Consider the following 26,310-nt stretch of genomic DNA (forward strand, 5'->3'; position numbering starts at 1 on the left):
GGCAAAAACTGAAAGCCACCTAAATGTCCACCACCTGGCATATGATAGGCAAAACGTGGTCTGTTTATAAAGTGGAATAATACTCAGTAATAAAAAGGAACGAACTACCGACACATGCTTCAGCATGAATGAACCTCAAAAACGTTATGCGAGGGCTTCCCTGCTGGCGCAGTGGTTGAGAGTCCGCCTGCCGACACGGGTTCGTGCCCCGATCCGGGAAGATCCCACATGCCGCGCAGCGGCTAGGCCCGTGAGCCATGGCTGCTGAGCCTGCGCGTCCGGAGCCTGTGCTCCGCAATGGGAGAGGCCACAACAGTGAGAGGCCCGGTACCACAAAAAAAAAAAAAAAAAAATGTTATGCGAAGTCAAAGAAGCCATACACTGGAAACCAAACACTGCGTAATTCCATTTATATAAAATCTCCAGAAATGGCAAATTTACAGAGACAGAAAGTAAATTAGTGGTTGTCAGGGGCTGGAAGTATGAATGGGGATTAATTATAAATGGGTATGAAGGGGCTTCCCTGGTGGCGCAGTGGTTAAGAATCCGCCTGCCAATGCAGGGGACGTGGGTTCAATCCCTGGTCCAGGAAGATCCCACAGGCCGCGGAGCTACTGAGCCTGCGCTCTAGAGCCCGTGAGCCACAACTACTGAGCCCTCGTGCCACAACTACTGAAGCCCACGTGCATAGAGCTCGTGCTCCGCAACAAGGGAAGCCACCGCAATGAGAAGCCCGCAAACTGCGACAGAGCAGCCCCTCTCGCCGCAACTAGAGAAAGCCCGAGCACAGCAACAAAGACCCAATGCAGCCAAAAACAAATAAATAAAATTTAAAAATTTATTGAATAATAAATGGGTATGAAGAATCTTGTTGGGGGAGTAAAAATGTTCTAAAACTGATTTAAGGTGATAGCAATGGCAAGTTACTGAAAAATCACTGAATTGCACTCTTGAAGTGGGTGAATTTTATGATACATAAAATATGCCTCAATAAAGTTGTTTTTAAAATTTAAGATTATATTTGATGCAATAGCACTGCATGTTTAGCTTAAATTAGTGTTCCTTTGATAATAAAACACAATTAATTATTACCTACACTTTTTTACATATTTTTAAACTTGTCTCTGAAAAATAAAATTGAGCAAGATTTTTTCAGAATATTAATTCTAAGAAAATTAATTGCCTAATGGAAATGCTGAAAAACACTGTTTCTGAACCAAAGTTTTTTCTGGGAGATTTTAAATAATGAAGTGTAGAGCTTTTTTTCCTTCAAAATGAAATATTTTGTCCTTTAATTTGGTTCATTTCACTTGATTTCAGAGATTCTAATTTCCTCTGGGCTAATGGGAGTGGTCAGGTTTTTGTACATCTTCTCAAAGGGAATTAAATTTGCAATTATTCCTAGCACACCACAGACTTTTGCAAACCCGTGTTTCGTGCAGTCTTCAGATCCCTGTTGCAATTAGCATATTTTCAAGGTGAAGTGCAGATGTCAAATTAATGTGGAAGGCATCAGGATTGCCGAAGGGCCCAGGTCAATCGGTATTGGTCTAATTGGAGGACATGAGTCTTTCCTATGAAAAGGGTCCAGGGACTGACATCAGAAAGAGGCAAGGTCCTTCATATGTGAGCAAGGGCGGGGGAAAGAAGAAGAAACTGGAAACACAAAAGAGGACTTGCTTTTACACAGAATGTTAGGATTCAGAAAAGAGAGTGAAATCACAAGAAGAATTTTATTATTACTTCTATTTAGTTACTGTTATTGGGGGGGGGGTTGTTTTTTGTTTTGTTTTGTTTTGGCCACGCTTCGGCATATGGGATCTTAGTTCCCTGACCAGGGATCGAACCCGCACCCCCTGCAGTGGAAGCTCAGAGTCTTAACCACTGGACCGCCAGGGAAGTCCCCAGTTACTGTTACGTGCCAGGCATTTTATCTGCATTATTTACGTTACACCATGTAAGTCTGACAAAAACTCCCTTGGTAAATTATTGTTCTTATTCTGCAGAAGAGAAAAGTGAAGCCCAGAAAGATGAAATCATTTGCAGTAAATGATTTTTGAGCATTTACTATATGTCAAGAACATTTTTAATGTTTTTCTTGTTATCAAATTTACCTCTCACAATAACCCATAAGGTAGCTATTATTACCTGCATGTTGTGGATCAGGGAATTGAGGCAAAGGGAATTTAAGAAACATGCCCCGGGTCCCACAGTTAGTGAGCTTCACAGGCACTGACACCAAAGCTGGTCCAGCTGCAGGTAAAGCATCAAACTCCTCAAGAGCTTGTGAAAGGCTATGGACTCTCAGACCACCAACCTTGCTTAAGCTGTTCTCCAAATACAGATCTTTCCTTCAGACCTGTTTATTTTTTTCCCAAGTTGGGCTGCACGGAGCCATTGAGTGAAGAGGAAAGGAGAGAATCATACAGTCTTGAGTTTTTAAAGAGCATCTCTGTTTACTGTTGTATACGTTAGGGGTTTTATGAGATTTCATTTGAATAGAAGAAGCTCTGAAATTATCAAGAAACAACAATTTTTTGTTTTCTGGTTTTTGTTTTTGTTTTTGCGGTATGCGGGTCTCTCACTGCTGTGGCCTCTCCCGTTGCGGAGCACAGGCTCCGGACGCGCAGGCTCAGCGGCCATGGCTCATGGGCCCAGCCGCTCTGCGGCATGTGGGATCTTCCCGGACTGGGGCACGAACCCGTGTCCTCTGCATCGGTAGGCGAACTCTCAACCACTGCGCCACCAGGGAAGCCCAAGAAACAACAATTTTAAAGCCAATATAACAATTAAATCTTCTTGACGGTGATTTCCTTTCATTTCAAGACAGAAATAAAAGGAAATGTACTCAGGGCATTAGATCTGCGATTAAGTCCTGAGTCTGACCCATACCAGTTGCATATGATTTGATATATCCATCTCTTCAATCTTCAGTTTCTTCATCAATCAAAAGGGAACGATAGTTGTTTATCTTGCCAATGTTACAAGGAGGTTACGAGGATGAAATGAGATCATCTATAACAAAGTGCTCTGTATCCTATAAAATAGTCTTGAAATAGTAAGAACACATACAAGTGATTCATTGAATCAGTTCTTTGGCATTGTGCCAGGTAAGCTCCTTTACATGGATTATCTTCCATAAACCCCACAATTGTTCTAAGCAATAGGTACCACATTATCTCTATTTAATAGATAAGAAAGCTAAGGCTTACAGAGGTTAAGCAATTCACCCTGATGTTGGAACAAGGAAAGTGACAGCACGTCCAGAATCTAGAATCAGAAACAGCTTTAGATTCACTTTTTTAATCACTCTTTTTTAAAGATGCATATTAATGTCACCTTCTTTTAGTATTTTGAAGTGAAACTGATCATTCCTACTTCTGTTCTCTGTGACATATTTGCACTCCTTTTATAGACTCTAATCACAGTCTTTCTTGCATTCCGAATGATGTGGGTTTTGCCTAACCCTCATCAAGCCAAATGCCTAGAAGGCAGGACTGCATCTGTGCCCTCCAAAACTCCCAGCATCTAGAACAGTGAGTGCCCAATAAGAAGGCATTCCCTTCTCCGTAACTTCCCTACAGGTAGAATCGAACCTCTTCACGCTGAAATCCACACCGGGCTCCTTGTCACTCCATGGCAAGTTCTGCCTGGATTCTCTGGACTTGTGCCATTACGAAAAACTTGACATCTAGTTAAAGTGGGAAAATAATCATAATAACGACAATAGCAACAGTGGCTAATGCTTATGGAGCACTCACTGGGCCTGAGCTGTGCGAAGTCCCTTATGTGTGTCACCTCATTTAAACTTTACAACAAGCCTGGTCTCAACCACCCCCTTCTGCATTGTACAGACATGGAAACTGAGACTTACAGGTCAGAGAGCTAAGAAAGTGATAGAGTCCATTTAGAACTAAGGGTTGCTGACTCTACAGCCTTAACGCTTTACCCACAGACTTCATTACTGTCCTTTTCTGGAATTCTCCTTGCAAAATTCTCTTCATTCTTTTAGACACACTTAATATGCCAGCTCCTTGCTGAAACCTCCCCCTTCTCTCAGCTGTTCCCATCCATTCTCAACCTCCTATCATTCATTCTACCCCTACACATACTTTCACTTTTAGTCATTGTCTTTTCTGTCCGCTTGATTGTAATATCCCGTTTCACGACTGCATTTCTCACAGCACACAGCCTCTAGACATACAGTGTCTAGCATAGAGTAGACATTAGTATTAAGTTCTGAATTCTCCATGCACCATCCTTTCATTCATTTATAATTCAGTAGATTTGCTATATAAGAGGCCAGCTATACTATCTTTTCCCTAGCTCCCAGAGCAATGTTTCTTGGTTATGTCAAATAGAGCTGTCTTAATTATTTGACTCATCTTTCAACTGTTGGTTATTGAAAGACCTGTGGAGGGAAAGTCTCCACAGGATTTCTGACATATTTTGACAAAGTGAAGGACAGGGCCTGAGTCCATGCCAGGGCCCTAGAATAAGGTGACTGTAACCAATTTTATACAACTGTGTTTTCAATAGATCATGGAAGTGGTTGGGATTTTAAAAGACTGAACAATTTCCCAAATTTGTCTGCTCAACATTTACTTTCTAATCTTAGAGACACATTCCAAAAGCAGACTCTGTAAGGAGAAAGAGGTAGTGGACAGGAGAAAAATAGCTACTGGGGATCAATGCTGGGCACCTTCCATCTACCAACCCTATTCTTGGTGTTCAGCTTATGTTATTACCACATACACATCTCACAAAAACTCTAGGAAACACCTGTTAAAATTTCCCTGAGTCTTGTGATTTTATAAGCCATCTCTTCCCATTAGAACAGTGCTTTTCAGTATTTTAAAGTGTATGGATACATTTAGGGGAAAAAGCATACACAATAAATGTATGTATGAGGGATCTGCATTTTGTGTTAGTCATTCAACATATTTTTGAGATGTTACCAGTTACTGAACACTGTACACTGTACACCTGAACACTGTTGTAGGTAAAAGGAATAAAACAAGGAACAAAATAGACAAGACCCCTGATATTATGAAGCCTATATTATAAAAGGAAGATAAAATCCCTTGTTTGGTGATAGGGTTGGGGGTGGAAGCTGAAAACAGACCAAGATTTTCAACAATGAGCAAGAGGTTTTTTTTCTATAGAATTAATATTTCCATATCAATTATAATATCCTGGAATATATCCTCTCTATATAATATAGACCATTTAAATATAGTGTGTAATATATATACACATATATAGTTCTCTCTACATATGTATGTGTACATAATGTGTACATATATATTACATATATACTGTGTATATATATATATATATATATATATATATTTATACAGAGAGAGAGAGAGCGCTTTGATAACTTTTTGTCAATATTATGGACTGAATATTTATTTGTGTCCCCCACCAAAATTCATCTTTTGAAGCCCTAACTCCTAATGTGATGGCATTTGAAGGTGGGACCTTTGGGAGGTAATTAGGTTTAGATGAAGTCATGAGGATGGGGCTCCCATTATGGGATTAATGTCCTTATAAGAGGAGGAAAAGGGACAAAGATCTCCTTTCCTCTGTCTCCACCATGTGAGGACATAGCAAGAAGGCAGTCATCTGCAAACCTGGAAGACAGCCCTCGCCAAGAATCAAATCTGCTGGCATCTTGATCTTGGACTTTCCAACCTGGAACCTTTGTTGTTTAAGCCACCCAGTACTATGACATTTTGGTAGTATACCATTATGGTATATAGTATTTGTTATAGCAGCTCAAGCTGACTAAGACAGTCAGGGAAATGCAGAATTAATTTAAAAAACAATTAAAAAGATGTATCCAGTAACACATTTTTATAACTTTTTATTTTGAGGTAATTTCAAATGTATGGAAAAGATGTAAGTATAGTAAAAAGAAGTTCTGTGTACTTTCACCAAGATTCACCAGTGGTTAATATAAAATCCCCAAGTGGAACTGTGAAAAGGTATATTTTATATATATATATAAATTATATATTGCAATATATAATGCAATGCAGTGTGTGTGTGCAATGCTTGATACTGATAAGATGATCCTGGACTGTGTGTGTGTACACACCATAAAGGGCATTATTGAGACTACTGGTGAAGTTTTGAATAAGATTTGTAAATTAGTTAATAGTATAAATTAGAAAATAAGATTTATCGTCGTACTGTGGTTATATAAGAAAATGTCCTTGTGCTTAGAAAATACATACTGACTTATTAAAGGGGTATCTTGCCTGCAACCTATTTGCAATGAGTTCAATAACACTTTAAACTGATATCAATTTATATTTCCAGCCTACACTGCTTCCCTGATATCCAGACTCATATTTTCAATTGCCCACCCAACACTCAGCTTGAACATCTCATTAACCTCAAACTCAACATGCTCAAAACCAAGCTCCTCCTCTTACTGACGTTCTTCCCTCCCCAAACATTCTCCCTTAGTCTTCCCCTTCTTAGAAAATGGGACCTCCATCCTCCCTGTCGTTCAGTAGTTGAAGTAATACTTAATCCGCTTTTGTGTTCACATTCTGCATTTCTACCTTCAAAATATAACCAGAAACTGTCCCCGTATGACTAGCTCCTCCACCACAAGTACCTTTCTCTCTTCAGGGATTTCCGCAGTAACTCCGGAAATATTCTCCCTGCTTCCACACTCCACCCAGAATTTCCACACAGAAGCCAAAGAGATCGGAGCAGAATACAAGTCAGCTCATGTTACTCTTCTATTCAAAACCTTCCAATGGTTTTCTACCCTACTCAGAGTAAAAGTCAAACATTAAAGTGAGCTTCATGACTCTGCGTGATCTGGCCTCAATTTACTTTTCTGATGTCATCTTCTGTAACTCCCCCGCCCTTTTCACTTCATTCCAGGCACAGTGACATCCTTGTGAGGTCTCTCCCCAATTGCCCCATGGCTGATTCCCTCCCTTCCTGCAGGTCTCTGCTCAAAAGTTACCCTCTCAGAGGAGTGAGCCCTATCCCTGTACCTTTCAGTACAAAAGAGCAAACCCCACTTGCCATCACTTCCTGTCCTCACTCTGTTTTATTTTTCTCTGCAGAATGTTTCACCAACTAGCATGCTAAAACTTTACTTATTAAACAATTTATTGTCATTCTCACTCCATCAGAATATAAACTTCATGAGGGCTTGGGCTTTGTCATATGGTCTTTGTTCAAATAAGTGCTCAGTAAGTTGCTGAATGGTTCAAGGAACATTATAGAGTCACAGTAACATCTACGTATATTTTGGGAAGAAGAAACAGACATGTAGAAGATTCATTCAGTCTGCAGACACTTTTCTGTGTCATTAATGAATTCTGGGGCCTCTAGTATTAGCTCTAAATCTAATAAAAAGAAAGATGTATCAGAGAAAGCGTTGCACTAAGATTGACGAGACCTCATTTCTAGTCTTGGCTCTGGACTTGAAAAACACATTCTTAGTTTCACCGTAAGTAAAACCAGAGAATTGGGACTTTCTAGGATCCTTTCCGGCTCAGGCTGTGTGATTCTGGGTGCTACCCACTGCTTTTGGAATCCTCAAAGAAGCACATGTGGCTTATTGACATAAGAACAGATTTGCACGTTTAAAAGCTTTGTATATAAGCATTAAGAAATTCACTTTGGATTCTCAAAAGGTGGTACTTGAAAAATTGCTGCTTTTACTAATTATGGTTATTCAGACTTTTCTTTATTATTATACAGAATAATAATTGTCATCACTTACTAAGTGCCCACATTTTAGGAACTTAGTTAAAAGGGGAAAAAAAGTGTAATTACACAGTGAGGATATCTGCATAAATTGATTGGTTTCAGGCATATATTAAGGTAGCAATGCATTATAAAGCCAGGAAGGTTTTCTCTTGATTTGCACCTATTTTTTATTTACTTTTAATATAGTTAATTTTTTTGATAGCACAATCTTTTCTCCTTTGCTCAGCCTCCTGGCTGCCCATCTCAGCCACTGGAAGACTCATTTGGAGCTAACTTATCTTAATCGTGAAATTGTGGAGGACGGCTGACCTGTGTCTAAATTCTGGTTCGGCCATTCATTTATTTGTGTCCTAAAATAAGCTTCCCACTTTCTCTTAACTTTAAGGGTTTTCTTTTTTTTTTTAATGGAAATAATAAAAGCCAACCTGGAAAAAGAAAAGCCAATCTGTAAGGGAACTTTTGTAAGACAATAAAATAGATTTGTAAAGCACTTGGCATACACATACACTTGCTAGCTTCCTTCTTCTTCTCCCTTTTCCATCTTTGTGGCCTCAGAGAAACAACTCCCATGGAGAGAACATGGAAATGTTCCATGAGAAAAGTTCTCCACTCTTGCAAAGGAGAAATGACTTCAGAATCCCTTTTATATCCTGACCCTCTTTTAAAGAACCCAAATGCCCCATTTTCCATGCTAATACTTCTCCACAAAAATTTGCTTAATTATAAACCCAGCAAAAAGAACATTTTTTTCAGAGCACAAACTTGCTAAAATGTGTGTGTCTCCGTGTGTCCATCCATTTCTATTCTCTTCAAAACAAAAGCAACAAGCTAGTACCCAATGGGCTGGAAAATGGCCCACATATGTGTTTCCTTTACTCTGCAGTACTTTAATTTAATTTTTTTTTCCATTTACATTCTTATTCTTAAAATATTATTACACTTGAAATTCTGAATTTCTGCTTTATTCTGAAACATCAAAAGATCTGATAAACGCAGATTAAGCCCTTGCATATATGACCAAATGATTTTTGACAAGGATGCCGAGACCATCCAATGTGTAAAGGACAGTCTTTTCAACAAATGGTGTTGGGAAAACTAGATACCATATGCAAAAGAATGAATTTGACCCTTACCTTACACCATATACAAAATTAACTCAAGGGACTTCCCTGGTGGCACAGTGGTTAAGAATCCACCTGCCAATGCAGGGGACACGGGTTCGAGCTCTGGTCCGGGAAGATCCCACATGCTGCAGAGCAACTAAGCCCGTGCACCACAACTACTGAGCCAGCACTCTAGAGCTCGTGAGCCACAACTACTGAGCCCGCGTGCCACAACTACTGAAGCCCACACCTAGAGCCCGTGCTCTGCAACAGGAGAAGCCAGCACAATGAGAAGCCCGCGCACCACAACGAAGAGTAGCCCCCACTCAGCACAACTGGAGAAAGCCCATGCGCGGCAACAAAGACCCAACGCAGCCAAAAATAAATTAGTTAATTTAAAAAAATTAACTCAAAATAGATCAAAGATTTAAACTTAAGAGTTAAAACTTTAACACTCTTAGAATGAAGCAGGGGGAAAGCTTCTTGACATGGAGTTTGACAATGATTTCTTGGACATGATGCCAAAAGCACAGGAAACAAAGTAAAAATAGTTAAACTGGACTACCTCAAAATTATAAACTTCTGTGCAACAAAGGACACAAACCACGGAGTGAAAATGCATCCAATGGAATGGAAGAAACCATGTATCTGAAAAGGAGTTAACATCCAGACTATATAAAGAAATCCCACAGCTCAACAAAAAATAGCCCAAATAAAAAACAGGCAAAGGACTTAAGGAGACATTTTTCCAAGGAAGACACAGCCAATAAGCACATGAAAAGATGCTCAACATCATTAATCACTAGGGAAATGCAAATCAAAACCACAATGGGATATCACCTCACACCCATTAGTATGACTACTACCCAAAAAAAGAGAAAATAACAAGTTCTGGCCAGGATGTGGGGAAATTGGAACATTTGTGCACTATTGGTGGGAATGTAAAATGGAGCAGCCACTATGGAGAACAATCTGGAGGTTCCTCAGAAAATATTAAAAATAGAATTACCATCTGAGCCAGCAATTCCACTTCTGGGTACATACCCAAAACAATTAAAAACAGGGTCTCAAAGAGATGGGTGTACATCCGTATTCATAGCAGCATTATTCATAATAGTCAAAAGGTAGAAGCACGTGCCTTCTACATGATCCATTCTGAGTGCCCTTCAGATCAGACTTACTTAACTAACAATAAGTTAGAAGTAAAAAATGCTTTAGAGATAATGTCATCCACGCCCCTCCTTGGGAGATTAGGTAACAGAGGATGGGGAAGTGAAGTGATTCACCTATCACACACCCAAATCAGAGCCATCAATAGCTCTCTATACAATCAAAACTCCACTCCTTGACACTGTTCCTGGATTCTCAATTAGGAGAGGGGTTTTCCTTTTATAATGGATTGACAGTGGTTTGTTTGTGACAGGCTGGTTGTTCAAACTGGACAGTAGCAGGCATTTTTAAAGCAATTATACTCAGGTAGTTTCAAGTTCCCTGAAATTATAGGTCACTAGTACTCATTATAGACGTTTAAAGAAGTTCATCAATCCCTGGAAAAATCAGCAGACAGCTTAGCTTGGGAAAATCATTTGACTTGTACATGTAAAAATGGGTGTTTCGGGGACTTCCCTGGTGGCACAGCGGTTAAAAATCCACCTGCCAATGCAGGGGACACTGGTCCGGGAAGATCCCACATGCCACGGAGCAACTAAGCCCGTGCGCCACAACTACTAAGCCTGTAGTCTAGAGCCCACGTGCTGCAACTACTGAAGCCCGCGTGCCTAGAGCCCGTGCTCCACAACAAGAGAAGCCCCCGCTCGCCACAACTAGAGAAAGCTCGCGTGCAGCAATGAGGACCCAACGCAGCCAAAAAGTAAAACAAAAAAAGGGTGTTTGGGAGGTAACCTGGTATAATCACAGCTGAAAGATGTGGAGCAGTAGCTGTCACATTCTTTGGTGTTTGCAAAAACTTCCGAGAACTGCATGCATTATGTCCTTTGTGAATGCTTTATATATACATCTACAAAATAAACGTTCTCTTTCATAAGAGGGGTATCCAATCTCCAAAGTATTTATGTGCATAAAACTGTTTTAAGGCAACAAAAACAGATATAAAACCTCCCTTTTCCTGATTCAATTTTGCAATGAAGAATTATTTAATGGGTGGGAAATTAGGCAAGTCTTTTCCTTTGGCACTAACGACACAGCAGGAATATATAAATAGGGTAGTGGGCCGCGGAATCCCCCACACGCTCAAAAGGTGCCAGGGAAACCCTCTATGCTTAACAAGGCCCTGCCTGATTTCCCCTGGCTTTTTTCCCTTATTAGAATGTCACCATGTCAATCTGTCCTCACTATAGAGGCCGCCTCTTTTATCCCTCTCTCCAGCTCAGGCATTCCATCAAAGCTAATATCAAATCATCACACTATACACCTTACCTATGTACAGTCTTTACTTATCAATTCTACGTCAATAAAGCTGCGGAGTGGGCAGTTAATAATCCAGAGTCTCTGTCAGTAAAACTATTACGTAGCAGGCTTTTCTTTCATTGTAAATGCGGAAGCTTTCAACTTCATAATTACGTAAAAGCCGATTGTAATCAATGCCTTCTTCTAAGGAAAAGTAAGCAAACACACACTTGATCAACCTGATGAAAACATAATCTGGGTCCAAAAATTGAGTCAGAACAAGCACCAATTGGAAGCAAAGCCTTCACTATGCAACACATTTTCTAGGAAGCTCTCAGAATAGTTTTTTTAGAAAATCTGCTTATATCCAATATCCTATGATAAACCACAGTGGAAAGGAATTTAAAAAAAAGAATGTATGTATATACATATGTATATGTATAACTGAATCACTTTGCTGACAGCAGAACTCAACACAACATTGTAAAATAACTATACTTCAATTAAAAAAAGAAAGAAAGAAATATGTTCCCATGTTCCTTCAAAGGAGATAAAATTTTCAGATGTGCCAAAAGTTTCAAACGAACGTTATATTTTTCATGGAAATTCATTTTCTATTATTAAAATGCATTGGGATGTAACTCTATTTCTCCCTGGGTAAGTCTGAATGAACTCAGCATACGTTAGGAGCCTATTTATGGTGTACGACTAACATGTGTAATAAAGCATGGGAGAAGAGTCAGAAACTTTTAAGAGTAACAACAGAGTTATCATTTTGCACTTGGGAATGCCAAAATTTATGTAACAAAAGTACGGCATCCCTTTTGTAATTTTATAAGATGTGTTTTGTTACCCATCGATTTATCAGCAATCAGATTATAAGTAGATCACATCATCAGAAAATCTACAAACGACAAATGCTGGAGAGGGTGTGGAGAAAAGGTAACCCTCTTACACTGCTGGTGGGAATGTAAACTGGTACAGCCACTGTGGAGAACAGTATGGAGGGGAGGTTCCTTAAAAAACTAAAAACAGGGGCTTCCCTGGTGGTGCAGTGGTTGGGAGTCCGCCTGCCCGTGCAGGGGACACGGGTTCAAGCCCTGGTCTGGGAGGATCCCACATGCCGCGGAGCAACTGGGCCCGTGCGCCACAACTCCTGAGCCTGCGCGCCTGGAGCCTGTACTCCGCAACGAGAGAGGCCGCGACAGTGAGAGGCCCGCACACCGCAATGAAGAGTGGCCCCTGCTCGCTGCAACAAGGGAGAGCCCTCGCACAGAAACGAAGTCCCAACACAGCCAAAAATAAATTAATTAATTTAAAAAAAAAACTAAAAAAACTAAAAACCATATGACCTAGCAATCCCACTACTGGGCAAATACCCAGAGAAAACTGTAATTCAAAAAGACACATGCACCCCAATGTTCACTGTAGCACTATTTACAATAGCCAGGTCATGGAAGCAACCTAAGTGTCCATCAACAGATGAATGGATAAAGAAGATGTGGCACATATATACAATGGAATATTACTCAGCCATAAAAAGGAACAAAATTGGGTCATCTGTAGAGACGTGGATGGACCTAGAGACTGTCCTACAGAGTGAAGTAAGTCAGAAAGAGGAAAACAAATATCGTATATTAACACATATATGTGGAATCTAGAAAAATGGTACAGATGAACCAGTTTGCAAGGCAGAAATAGAGACACTGACATAGAGAACAAACGAAGGGGGGAAAGCTAGGGGGGTGGGGGGTGGGATGAACTGGGAGCTTGGGATTGACCTATATACACTAATATGTATAAAACAGATAACTAATAAGAACCTGCCATATAAAAAATAAATAAATAAAATAAAATTCAAATTAAAAAAAAAGATCATAAGTAGACCAGTGATATTCGCAATTGATAGAAATCATTACTTTTCTGGAATATTCTTCCCAACGTTTTCACAAAAGTTTTTATCAATCACTCACTTTTTCCTAAGCAAAAGTGCTGTCAGCTTGGAGGGGATGTTAGCTATGGAGGCAGCGTTAGTTGCTGGGGGAGTGGGGTTAGTGGTGACAGTTATGGGTACTAGTGATGTTACAGGTGGTCATTGTGGGTGGTGGTGGTAGTGAGGGTGGCAGTTGGGGAAGATAATGGTGACTTTTGCGGGGGCAGCCGCTGTGTTAGTCATGGTGGCATCAGTGGGGAAGGTAGTTGTAATTGGAGGTGGTGGTGATGGTGATGGTGATAGTTGTGGGCGGTGGTAACAGCAGGTGCAGGCGGTAGTTACTGGCAGTAGAGTCGTATATATTTGGCTAGAGTGATGAAGAGATGTGGGCAGAGGAAATTATTCTTAAGAGGAAATTTTAGGGATTGTATTATGTGATTGAGTATGTTGTTTAAACATGACAAGATGTAGTTTGAAAAGAGCTAATCATAAAACATCCACTGTAGCCAAAATTATCGGGGTTTCCTTTTCTGTGGATCTGTTGCTGGCAGTCACTGAGGAAAACCCACCAGAGTGACACAAGAAACTACCATACCTGATTGCTGACTGTAACTTTAACTAGCATCCGGGCTTTGGCTTTCACTCTGGGATGGGAGGCTTTAGGGTTTTGGACAAAAGAGTGACATGACTTGACCTAAGTCCTCAATGCAGCGAGCGATCAGAACAGTCCGTAGGAGAACAAGTGTGTGAGATGACGTGGCTTGGGCCAGGGTGGTGGGGGCAGAGGTGATGAGGTGTGGCTACGTTATGAATATATTTTGAAAGTAGAGCCCACAGGATTCTCTGGGATTTGTGGGATGTGAGAGCAGGGAGTCTAGAATTTGGAGAGAGTACCCCAGGTGATTCTGAGAGAGGACCACGCTTTGCACAATAATGATGCAATGACATCTGTTTTTCGACTTTTTCATTTCTTATTAGAAACTGACAAATTTCTTGGCACGTTGATGGTCTTAGTAATTTTTTTTAATGGAAAACACATTCAATGAGGACATTTTCAGAAAAAAACTTATAAGCAAAATCATGCCAGGTCTTAATACTAATCCACATGTTTCCTTGTCAGTAACAAGGTGTTTATTTTAAAAATATTTATTAAATAAACAAATCCTCATATCCTTTTTTTTTTAAATTTTTATTTATTTCTTTACTTTTGGCTGTGTTGGGTCTTCGTTGCGGTGCACAGGCTTCTCATTGAGGTGGCTTCTCTTGTTGCAGAGCATGGGCTCTAGGCGCACGGGCTCAGTAGTTGTGGCTCTTGGGCTCTAGAGAACAAGCTTAGTGTTTGTGGTGCACAGGCTTAGTTGCTCCATGGCATGTGGGATCTTCCCAGACCAGGCATCGAACCCGTGACCCCTGCATTGGCAGGCGGATTCTTAACCACTGTGCCACCAGGGAGGTCCAAACCCTCGAACTCTATTTTCACAGTCTGAGCCAGCCTTCTCGAATGTAGGTAAACCCACAGCCACAGAGTAGAGAGTATTTTTGGAAAGAGTCTGATGTCTCCAAACTGTGTGAATGAGACTCAGGAAATCTGAAAGCTTGGTTTTTATTAGCACCAAACTTCCCATTGATAAAGAGGTTTACAGAACATTGAAGCAAAGGCTTCCTTCTTTCTTGAGGAATTATCAGAAGGTATGTCCCTACATTAATAATCTCTCCACTATTCTTCTTTTTCTCTTTAGTCTGTGCCCATGGCATGTATGATGTCAGCAGCCACAAGCTATTCTGAATGATGAGAACTGGTTTTCAGTAACCTACAAGGCAATTGTTTGTTTGTCTCTCTTCCTACGGAGATCTAGAGGCATTTATTAAAAACACACACACTAAAAAAAAAAAAAAAAAAAAACACACACACTCACACACACACACACATCACTATGACATTGACTTAGTTTACGAAAGATAATAAAGTATTTTACAAAATTAGTTTCAACTCAAAATGAGTTAAAGCAATTAGGAAAAATGATAGTATCACCAATACTCCAACTCAAATATTCAGTTTCCAAGAGTTCTTTAACCTGTCCTACCCCTCATCAGCACCTGTTGCAAATACCAGGTCACAGTACATTTGGATGTCTTACTTGGAAAACTAATAAATCCTCACCAAAGTCTTGGTCTTAAAGAAGCAAGAGAGAATAGGAATAAATAGTCACCTCCAAATCAGTCGTCCTTTGACTTCAGAAAATCCCATGGTCTTAGAAGCTTCAAAGTCAGAATCAGTTCCATGCACCACTCTTAAAAAGACTGATCTCTGAGAGAGAAAAATTGAGGGTTATTTGGTTATTGAATTTTCTCATTCACTCAAATATAGACATAAAGTATCTGTTTTGTATCAGGCACTGTTCTATATACTGCAGTAGTGAGGGAACAGAGAAAGAAAAAAAGAAAAGAATCAAGTCCCTGCCCTCACAAACTTTACATTCCACATTGATTCCAAGTAACGTCAATCAAATATCATGCTAAATTTTTCAAGAGTTTCCTTTTGGTTTTCCATAGTCTCTCCCAAGTAACTGTGAATATCTACTTTTCTGGGGAAAAAAAAAAAAAAGCTATGCTTTCTGCCACTTGGCCAGCACAGATAGTTCAAGACCACAGAAAGAGACATAATGCTTATTTGTAACTATAAATGCAAACACATAAATGTAGATATCAAATATATATACAAAATGTTGATATACATACACATACAAGGTAAGAGTCTAATGAAGCAATTAAAAGTTAGGATTTGAAGTTCCAGAACACATGTTCCAGTCTTGATGCTATCACTTAACTAAGCCATTATATCTCAGGTAAGTTTACTGATCTCTTTAAATCTCAGTTCCTCACCTGTAAAGCTGGAATAATAATACATACATACATAATTGGACTAATGTGATGATTAAATATGAGAATGTATACTAAAGCACTTATTCCAGTGGCTGGCATCAAGTTCATATCTAATACTCATTATCACTATATTTCTATTACTTCCTTGTATCATAGATGGAAATTAAGAATCCTGTCAGCAAAATCTCAATCATGTTTTGTGATTGTCAAAAAAACTATCATTCATAGTCACTGGGGCATTTCTTCCCTAAGTTTCTGCAGAAACTCGGTTTCTAAAATTTGATATCAAAAACTGGCAGAAATTCAACTGAATGTCCCACTGTAGGCCTCCAAAACACATCTACATCCGAATCTGTTTCACTTGATTTCCCAGAGTAGGTCACTGGCATATGACACCCTTTACTGTTGTATAAAGAAAAGCATCAAAACTGCCATTGCTTTTGCATAAATGTATTTTTTTCTTCTCTTCTCTTTTAGCATTTTTTTCTTCTCTTTCTTTAGATCTAGCCTTAACAGAATCTATTTAGGAAGATTTTTCTTTTTCCAAAAGTGTAATAAGGCAAGTGAAAACATCGTTACTAGATGACCCTGAACATAATTTCAACTTTTTATATTATTCTGGACCATCCTTTGCAAGGATGGTCCCATCCCTCCCTAAAGAGGATCCTAAAAAGGAAGTGGAAGTGGATTTGCCAGTGTAAAATGGCATCTAGTTAGCAGTCCACATATTAATATCTCAAAACATGCCATTGTAATACCTACAAAGACTCAGTTAAGACATCAGAACTCAAAGGAAGCCTGGAAAATGAGACAGACAACCAAGCCATTACCAGAATCTGTTTTTGTCTTTCTGATATTATGGAGTTATTTTTTCAGGAACTTAGATAGTGCTATTCACCCTAAACGATGGTAGCTCCAAATGTCTTGAATGTAGTGTTTCTATTGTTTATGATGCTTCACAATGGATCACTTCTCAGTTCTCTGGTTATTAGCTCTAGTTTCATTTCCTGCCTTACCTTTCACCAGCCCACACTGTTCTATATTACATTCCACTTTCAGCTAGAAAAAAAATATCTAAGGGAAAACAGATAAATACTCCTGTTAAATACCAAAGTTTATTAATTAAAAACAAAAATGCTCATGGCTACATTTTTCTCCCAGTTAAAAATTCATGGACTTTGTGACATATTGCCCCTAATGGAATAGAGTCATCTCTTACTACTCCAAATTCTTGGAACTCTTTGCTAAGTCTGCTTACTGGGAAAATATGTTATCATTTTATTACATTAAAAAAAATGTAGAGTTTTGGCAACATTGACTGGATCATGAATAGAAGTACTCCACTTCTATTTTGCATATGATAGAACTCACTCCGGTTGGATCATCTAACTATGGGAAAAATTTCAAATTGTGGACTAAACACATGTGCATCAGAAACTTATGGGCTAGGGCGGTCATGAACAATTCAGATTCCAAGTTCCCACCCACAGATGTTCTAATCCTGAAGGTCTGGGGTCAAACGTGATCTTGAAATCGGAGAACATTTCTCTAGTGGTTAAAGGATTTGGTGAAAAGCCCACTTTTCCATATGTACAAACTCAACTTTACCTACATCTTTCTACATTTCGTCTGTACATACACTTTTCTAAATACACTTTCCTTTTATCTAAAATAAGTTGGAAAGAATTGGGTTAGATTTTTCAAAGAAAGCCAATTATTGCTCTGCAAAGTGAAGGTAGTGTCAGTTTCATTGTAGCAGGTGTTTTATAAGCTGATAAAGTCTAGGAAGATATGCATATGATCAATCCTTTGAAAGTGGTTTCAAGAGAAATAGGGGCTTACAAGATTTTTCACTTTCAAGATAGAATATAGATGAAATCCCATAGGACATCATCTTATTAATGTAATTACACAGATACAGGCATTGAAAGAAGTATCAGGTTGATTAGAAATGACAGTGAGAGAGCTGGCAAGTGCAAGTAGAGATTTCCAAGCTGACAAAATCAGAACCAAACAGCATACATTTAGGTTAGAATAAATCTTGCTGAAGAATGCAACCCTCCCTAAAGAGAATCCGAAAAAGGAAGTGGAAGTGGATTTGCCAGTGTAAAATGGCATCTGGTTAGCAGCCCACATATTGATATCTCAAAATATGCCATTGTAATACCTACAAAGACTCAGTAAGACATCAGAACTCAGAGGAAGCCTGGGAAATGAGACAGACAACCAAGCCATTACCAGAATCTGTAAGAAATCCCAACAATAACAAGCCAAGAGAGCTGAAATGAGACATCCTACAAATGATCTCATAGCAAACACACCACCCGGAAGATAACTGCAAGAGGTTTGGAATCTCCATTTATTATTTATCTCTGATTCACTGACTCAGGAACCATGCTCAGTTATAAAATGAGGCAGCTGTCCCTATCCTGGGAAACTCGCTTTCCTCTGTTTATGCCTTAGTCCCTTCCAAGTGCCTCCCACTCAAAATATATTGGAGGATTTTAAACCTAAGAAAAGCAACAAGGCTAAAAAGAGGGAGGACTGACGATGATACAATACATTTAAGGTGGTGTAAAAGACACAAATAGAAATGTTAAGTAAGGTATAACTCAGAAAGAACCTTTAGAAGTAATGTGTACAAGAGGCTGTAGTCGTTCAGAATTTTTGGTGAATCCGTATGTGCAGGTATGGGGCAATGTGAGCGAGAAGTCTGTCTGAATTCAACAAAGCTGCAGTAGATGAATGGCTATGGGCAACGGAAATCAGTCAAGAACTATGAGACAGACCTTTTCAGTTGGCATTAGTGGCCGGTGTTCTCAGTAGATTGTCCTATAATGTAGAATGGACTGAATCATGTTTAAGAACAGTATTTTTAAATCAACTTTATTGAGGTATAATTTGCTTTAAACAAAATGTACCCGCACGACCCCAGAGATGGGCATGAGACGCTAAGGCTGCTGCTGCCGCCACCAAGAAGCCTGTGTGCGAGCACAGGTCACTATCCACACCTCCCGTCCCGGGAGCCTGTGCAGCCTGCCACTGCCAGGGTCCCAGGATCCCGGGACAACTTCCCCAGGAGAACGCATGGCGCACTTCAGGCTGGTGCAACGTCATGCCGGCTTCTGCCGCCGCAGGCTCGCCCCGCACTCCGTACCCCTCCCTCCCCCCGGCCTGAGTGAGCCAGGGCCCCCGAATCACCTGCTCCTTTAACCCTGACCTGTCTGAGGGAAGAACAGACGCCCTCAGGCGACCTACACGCAGAGGCGGGGCCAAATCTAAAGCTGAACCCCGGGAGCTGTGCGAACAAAGAAGAGGAAGGGAAATCTCTCCCCGCAGCCTCAGAAGCAGCGGATTAAATCTCCACAATCAACTTGATGTGCCCTGCATCTGTGGAATACCTGAATAGACAACAAATCATCCCAAACTGAGGAGGCGGACTTTGAGAGCAAGATTTATTATTTTTTCCCCTTTTTCTCTTTTTGTGAGTGTGTATGTGTATGCTTCTGTGTGAGATTTTGTCTGCATAGCTTTGCTTTTACCATGTGTCCTAGGGTTCAGTCTATCCATTTTTTTTTTTTTTACTTTTTAAATTTTTTTAATAATTATTTTTTTTAATAACTTTTTAATTTTATTTTATTTTATCTTCTTTCTTTCTTTCTTTTTCTCCCTTTTATTTTGAGCCGTGTGGATGACAGGCTCTTGGTGCTCCAGCCTGGTGTCAGGGCTATGCCTCTGAGATGGGAGAGCCAAGTTCAGGACATTGGTCCACAAGAGACCTCCCAGCTCCACGTAATATCTAATGGCAAAAATCTCCCAGAGATCTCCATCTCAACACCAACATCCAGCTTCACTCAACGACCAGCAAGCTACAGTGCTGGACACCCTATGCCAAACAACTAGCAAGACAGGAACACAACCCCACCCATTAGCAGAGAGGCTGCCTAAAATCATAATAAGGCCACAGACACTCCAAAACAAAACACCAAACATAGACCTGCCCACCAGAAAGACAAGATCCAGCCTCATCCACCAGAACACAAGCACTAGTCCCCTCCACCAGGAAGCGTACACAACCCACTGATCCAACCTTAGCCACTGGGACAGACACAAAAAACAACGGGAACTACGAACCTGCAGCCTGCAAAAAGGAGAACCCAAACACAGTAAGATAAGCAAAATGAGAAAACAGAAAAACACACAGCAGATGAAGGAGCAAGGTAAAAACCCACCAGACCAAACAAATGAAGAGGAAATAGACAGTCTACCTGAAAAAGAATTCAGAATAATGATATTAAACATGATCCAAAATCTTGGAAATAGGGCTTCCGTGGTGGCGCAGTGGTTGAGAGTCCGCCTGCCAATGCAGGGGACGCGGGTTCATGCCTCAGTCTGGGAAGATTCCACATGCCGTGGAGCGGCTGGGCCCGCGAGCCATGGCTGCTGAGCCTGCGCGTCCAGAACCTGTGCTCCGCAACGGGAGAGGCCACAACAGTGAGGGGCCCGCGTACAGCAAAAAAAAAAAAAAAAAAAAGAAAAAAATTCTTGGAAATAGAATGGAGAAAATACAAGAAACATTTAACAAGGACCTAGAAGAACTAAAGAGCAAACAAAGAGCGATGAACAACACAATAAATTAAATTGGAAATTCTCTAGAAAGGATCAACAGCAGAATAACTGAGGCGGAAGAATGGAAAACTGACCTGGAAGATAAAATAGTGGAAATAACTATTGCAGAGCAGAATAAAGAAAAAAGAATGAAAAGAATTGAGGACAGTCTCAGAGACCTCTGGGACAACATTAAATGCATCAGCATTCAACTTATAGGGGTCCCAGAAGAAGAAGAGGAAAAGAAAGGGACTGAGAAAATATTTGAAGAGATTATAGTTGAAAACTTCCCTAATATGAGAAAGGAAAGAGCAAACAAGTCCAGGAAGCACAGAGAGTTCCACACAGGATAAATCCAAGGAGAAACACGCCAAGACACATATTAATCAAACTATCAAAAATTAAATACAAAGAAAAAATATTAAAAGCAGCAAGGGAAAAACAACAAATAACATACAAGGGAATCCCCATAAGGTTAACAGCTGATCTTTCAGTAGAAACTCTGCAAGCCAGAAGGGAGTCGCAGGACATATTTAAAGTGATGAAGGAGAAAAACCTACAACCAAGATTACTCTACCCAGCAAGGATCTCATTCAGATTTGATGGAGAAATTAAAACCTTTACAGACAGGCAAAAGCTGAGAGAGTTCAGCACCACCAAACCAGCTTTACAACAAATGCTAAAGGAACTTCTCTAGGCAAGAAACGCAAGAGAAGGAAAAGACCTATAATACCAAACCCAAAACAATTAAGAAAATGGGAATAGGAACATACATATCGATAATTTCCTTAAATGTAAATGGATTAAATGCTCCAACCAAAAGACTGGCTGAATGGATACAAAAACAAGACCCGTGTATATGCTGTCTACAAGAGACCCACTTCAGACCTAGGGACACATACAGACTGAAAGTGAGGGGATGGGAAAAGATATTCCATGCAAATGGAAATCAAAAGAAAGCTGGAGTAGCAATTCTCATATCAGACAAAATAGACTTTAAAATAAAGACTATTACAAGAGACAAAGAAGGATACTACACAATGATCAACGGATCAATCCAAGAAGATATAACAATTGTAAATATTTATGCACCCAACATAGGAGCACCTCAATACATAAGGCAAATACTAACAGCCATAAAAGGGGAAATCGACAGTAACACAATCATAGTAGGGGACTTTAACACCCCACTTTCACCAATGGACAGCTCATCCAAAATGAAAATAAATAAGGAAACACAAGCTTTAAATGATACATTAAACAAGATGGACGTAATCGATACTTATAGGACATTCCATGGAAAAACAACAGAATACACATTTTTCTCAAGTGCTCATGGAACATTCTCCAGGATAGATCATATCTTGGGTCACTAATCAAGCCTTGGTAAATTTAAGAAAATTGAAATCATATCAAGTATCTTTTCCGACCACAATGCTATGAGACTAGACATCAATTACAGGAAAAGATCTGTAAAAAATACAAACACATGGAGGCTAAACAATACACTATTTAATAACGAAGTGATCACTGAAGAAATCAAAGAGGAAATAAAAAAACACCTAGAAACAAATGACAATGAAAAAATGACCACCCAAAACCTATGGGATGCAGCAAAAGCAGTTCTACGAGGGAAGTTTATAGCAATACAATCCTACCTTAAGAAACAAGAAACATTTCAAATAAACAAACTAACCTTGCACCTAAAGCAATTAGAGAAAGAAGAACAAAAAAAACCCAAAGTTAGCAGAAGGAAAGAAATCATAAAGATGAGATCAGAAATAAATGAAAAAGAAAAGAAGGAAACGATAGCAAAGATCAATAAAACTAAGAGCTGGTTCTTTGAGAAGATAAACAAAATTGATAAACCATTAGCCAGACTCATCAAGAAAAAAAGGGAGAAGACTCAAATCAATAGAATTAGAAATGAAAAAGGAGAAGTTACAACTGACACTTCAGAAATAGGATCATGAGAGATTACTACAAGCAACTCTATGCCAATTAAATGGACAACCTGGAAGAAATGGACAAATTTTTAGAAATGTACAGCCTTCCGAGACTGAACAGGAAGAAATACAAAATATGAACAGACCAATCAGCAGCACTGAAATTGAAACTGTGATTTAAAATCTTCCAACAAACAAAAGCCCAGGACCAGATGGCTTTACAGGCGAATTCTATGAAACATTTAGAGAAGAGCTAACACCTATCCTTCTCAAACTCTTCCAAAACATAGCAGAGGGAGGAACACTCTCAGACTCATTCTACGAGGCCACCATCACCCTGATACCAAAACCAGACAAAGATGTCACAAAGAAAGAAAACTACAGGCCAATATCACTAATGAACACAGATGCAAAAATCCTCAACAGTGTACTGGCAAACAGAATCCAACAGCACATTAAAAGGATCATACACCGTGATCAACTGGGGTTTATCCCAGGAATGCAAGAATTCTTCAGTATATGCAAACCAATCAATGTGATACACCATATTAACAAATTGAAGGAGAAAAACCATATGATCATCTCAATAGATGCAGAAAAAGCTTTTGACAAAATTCAACACCATTTATGATAAAAACCCTCCAGAAAGTAGGCATAGAGGGTACTTACTTCAACATAATAAAGGCCGTACATGACCAACCCACAGCCAACATCGTTTTCAATGGTGAAAAAAGGAAAACATTTCCACTAAGATCAGGAACAAGACAAGGTTGCCCACTCTCAACACTATTATTCAACATATTTTTGGAAGTTTCAGCCACAGCAATCAGAGAAGAGAAAGAAATAAAAGGAATCCAAATCAGAAAAGAAGAAGTAAAGCTGTCACTGTTTGCAGATGACATGATACTATACATAGAGAATCCTAAAGATGCTACCAGAAAACTACTAGAGCTATTCAATGAATTCGGTAAAGTAGCAGGATACAAAATTAATACACACAAATCTCTTGCATTCCTATACACTAACGATGAAAAATCTGAAAGTGAAATTAAGAAGACACTCCCGTTTACCATTGCAACAAAAAGAATAAAATATCTAGGAAAAAACCTACCTAAGGAGACAAAAGACCTGTATGCAGAAAATTACAAGACACTGATGAAATAACTTAAAGATTATACAAATAGATGGAGAGATATACCATGTTCTTGGATTGGAAGAATCAATATTGTGAAAATGACTATATTACCCAAAGCAATCTACAGATTCAATGCAATCCCTATCAAACTACCACTGGCATTTTTCACAGAACTAGAACAAAAAATTTCACAATTTGTATGGAAACACAAAAGACCCCGAATAGCCAAAGCAATCTTGAGAAAGAAAAGCGGAGCTGGAGGAATCACGCTCCCTGACTTCAGACTATACTACAAAGCTACAGTAATCAAGACAGTATGGTACTGGCACAAAAACAGAAATATAGATCAATGGAACAGGGTAGAAAGCCCAGAGATAAACCCATGCACATATGGTCACCTTATCTTTGATAAAGGAGGCAAGAATATACAATAGAGAAAAGACAGCCTCTTCAATAAGTGGTGCTGGGAAAACTGGACAGCTACATGTAAAAGAGTAAAATTAGAACACTGCCTAACACCATACACAAAAATAAACTCAAAATGGATTAAAGACCTAAATGTAAGGCCAGACACTATCAAACTCTTAGAGGAAAACATAGGCAGAACATTGTATGACATAAATCACAGTAAGACCCTTTTTGACTCATCTCCTAGAGAAATGGAAATAAAAACAAAAATAAACAAATGGGACCTAATGAAACTTAAAAGTTTTTGCACAGCAAAGTAAACCATAAACAAGACGAAAAGACAACCCTCAGAATGGGAAAAAATATTTGCAAATGAAGCAACAGACAATCTCCAAAATTTACAAGTAGCTCATGCAGCTCAATATTAAACAAACAAACAACCCAATCCAAAAATGGGCAGAAGACCTAAATAGACATTCCTCCAAAGAAGATATACAGATTGCCAACAAACACATGAAAGGATGCTCAACATGACTCATCATTAGAGAAATGCAAATCAAAACTACGATGAGGTATCACCTCACACCAGTCAGAATGGCCATCATCAAAAATCTACAAACAGTAAGTGCTGGAGAGGGTGTGAAGAAAAAGGAAGCCTCTTGCACTGTTGGTGGGAATGTAAATTGATACAGCCACTATGGAGAACAGTATGGAGGTTCCTTAAAAAACTAAAAATAGCATTACCATACGACCCAGCAATCCCACTACTGGGCAAATACCCTGAGAAAACCATAATTCAAAAAGAGTCATGTACCAAAATGTTCACTGCAGCTCTATTTACAATAGCCAGGACATGGAAGCAACCTAAGTGTCCATCGACAGATGAATGGATAAAGAAGATGTGGCACATATATACAATGGAATATTACTCAGCCATAAAAAGAAACGAAATTGGGTCATTTGTAGAGATGTGGATGGACCTAGAGACTGTCATACAGAGTGAAGTAAGTCAGAACGAGAAAAACAAATACTGTATGCTAACACATGTATATGGAATCTAAAAAACAACAAAAATGGTCATGAAGAACCTAAGGGCAAGACGAGAATAAAGACACAGACCTACTAGAGAATGAACTTGAGGATACAGGGAGGGGGAAGGGTAAGATGGGACAAAGTGAGAGAGTGGTATGGACATATATACACTACAAAATGTAAAATAGATAGCTAGTGGGAAGCAGCCGCATAGCACAGGGAGATCAGTTTGGTGCTTTGTGACCACCTAAAGGGGTGGGAGAGGGAGCGTGGGAGGGAAGGAGATGCAAGAGGGTAGATATATGGGGATATATGTATATGTATAACTGATTCACTTTGTTATAAAGCAGAAACTAACACACCATTGTAACGCAGTTATACTCCAATAAAGATGTTAAAAAAAATTAAAAAATAAATGCAAAGGTAAAGGAGCCAGTGGAGAATGCTTCATTCTCCTCTCTCAAAAAATGTTGATGACTTATGATATGAACTCATGCACACATGACTGAAGAAAAAAAGCTCAAATTCATAATCACTTCTTAATGATATCACAAAAAATTAAGCACAAAAAGCATGGAAATTCTTGCTTATATTATTCAAAAAATAATGAAATAGTTGGGCATTAAAATAATTTTAAATGAAAAAAAAAAAATGTACCCGCACTTACTGTGTTTTGATAAATGTACACTCCCACGTAGCTACCATTTCCATCAAGTTATAAACATTTCCATGACCCAGAAAGTTCCCACATGCCCCAGTATAGTCAATCCTCTCCTCCATCTCAGAGAATCACTGATTCTGACTTCTATGACTACAGATTAGTTTTGCCTGTTCTGAACCTTAAAATATGTACTCTTTTGTCACTAGCTTTTTTCACTTAGTTAATTATTTTAACATTCACCTATGTTGTTAAACATATCAGTGGTTCATTCTTCTTTATTGCTGAGTAGTATTCCATTGTAAGAATGTACCTTTATTATTTCTCTATTCATCTGTTGATGGACATTTGAGTTATTTCCAGAGTTTGGTTATTATGAATAAAACTTCTGTGATCTTTTGTGTGTAAGTCTCTTGTGAGCATATGTTTTCATTTTTCTTGGGTAAGAAATA

The 26,310-nt window shown here is 39.2% G+C and overlaps 1 protein-coding gene across 1 annotated transcript in view; it reads right to left on the bottom strand.

Moving 5' to 3' along the window:
- LOC307178258 (uncharacterized protein) overlaps window positions 1–26,310 on the bottom strand; it is a 1,492,981-nt gene that overhangs the window by 1,380,765 nt on the left and 85,906 nt on the right. The window contains exon 2 of the transcript XR_013825157.1: window positions 15,399–15,496. The gene's annotated coding sequence lies outside the window, so the exon portion shown is untranslated. The remainder of the gene's footprint in view (window positions 1–15,398; window positions 15,497–26,310) is intronic.

The sequence above is a fragment of the Stenella coeruleoalba genome (assembly GCF_951394435.1).
Source record: "Stenella coeruleoalba genome assembly, chromosome: 20".
In the NCBI taxonomy this organism is placed as follows: domain Eukaryota; kingdom Metazoa; phylum Chordata; class Mammalia; order Artiodactyla; family Delphinidae; genus Stenella; species Stenella coeruleoalba.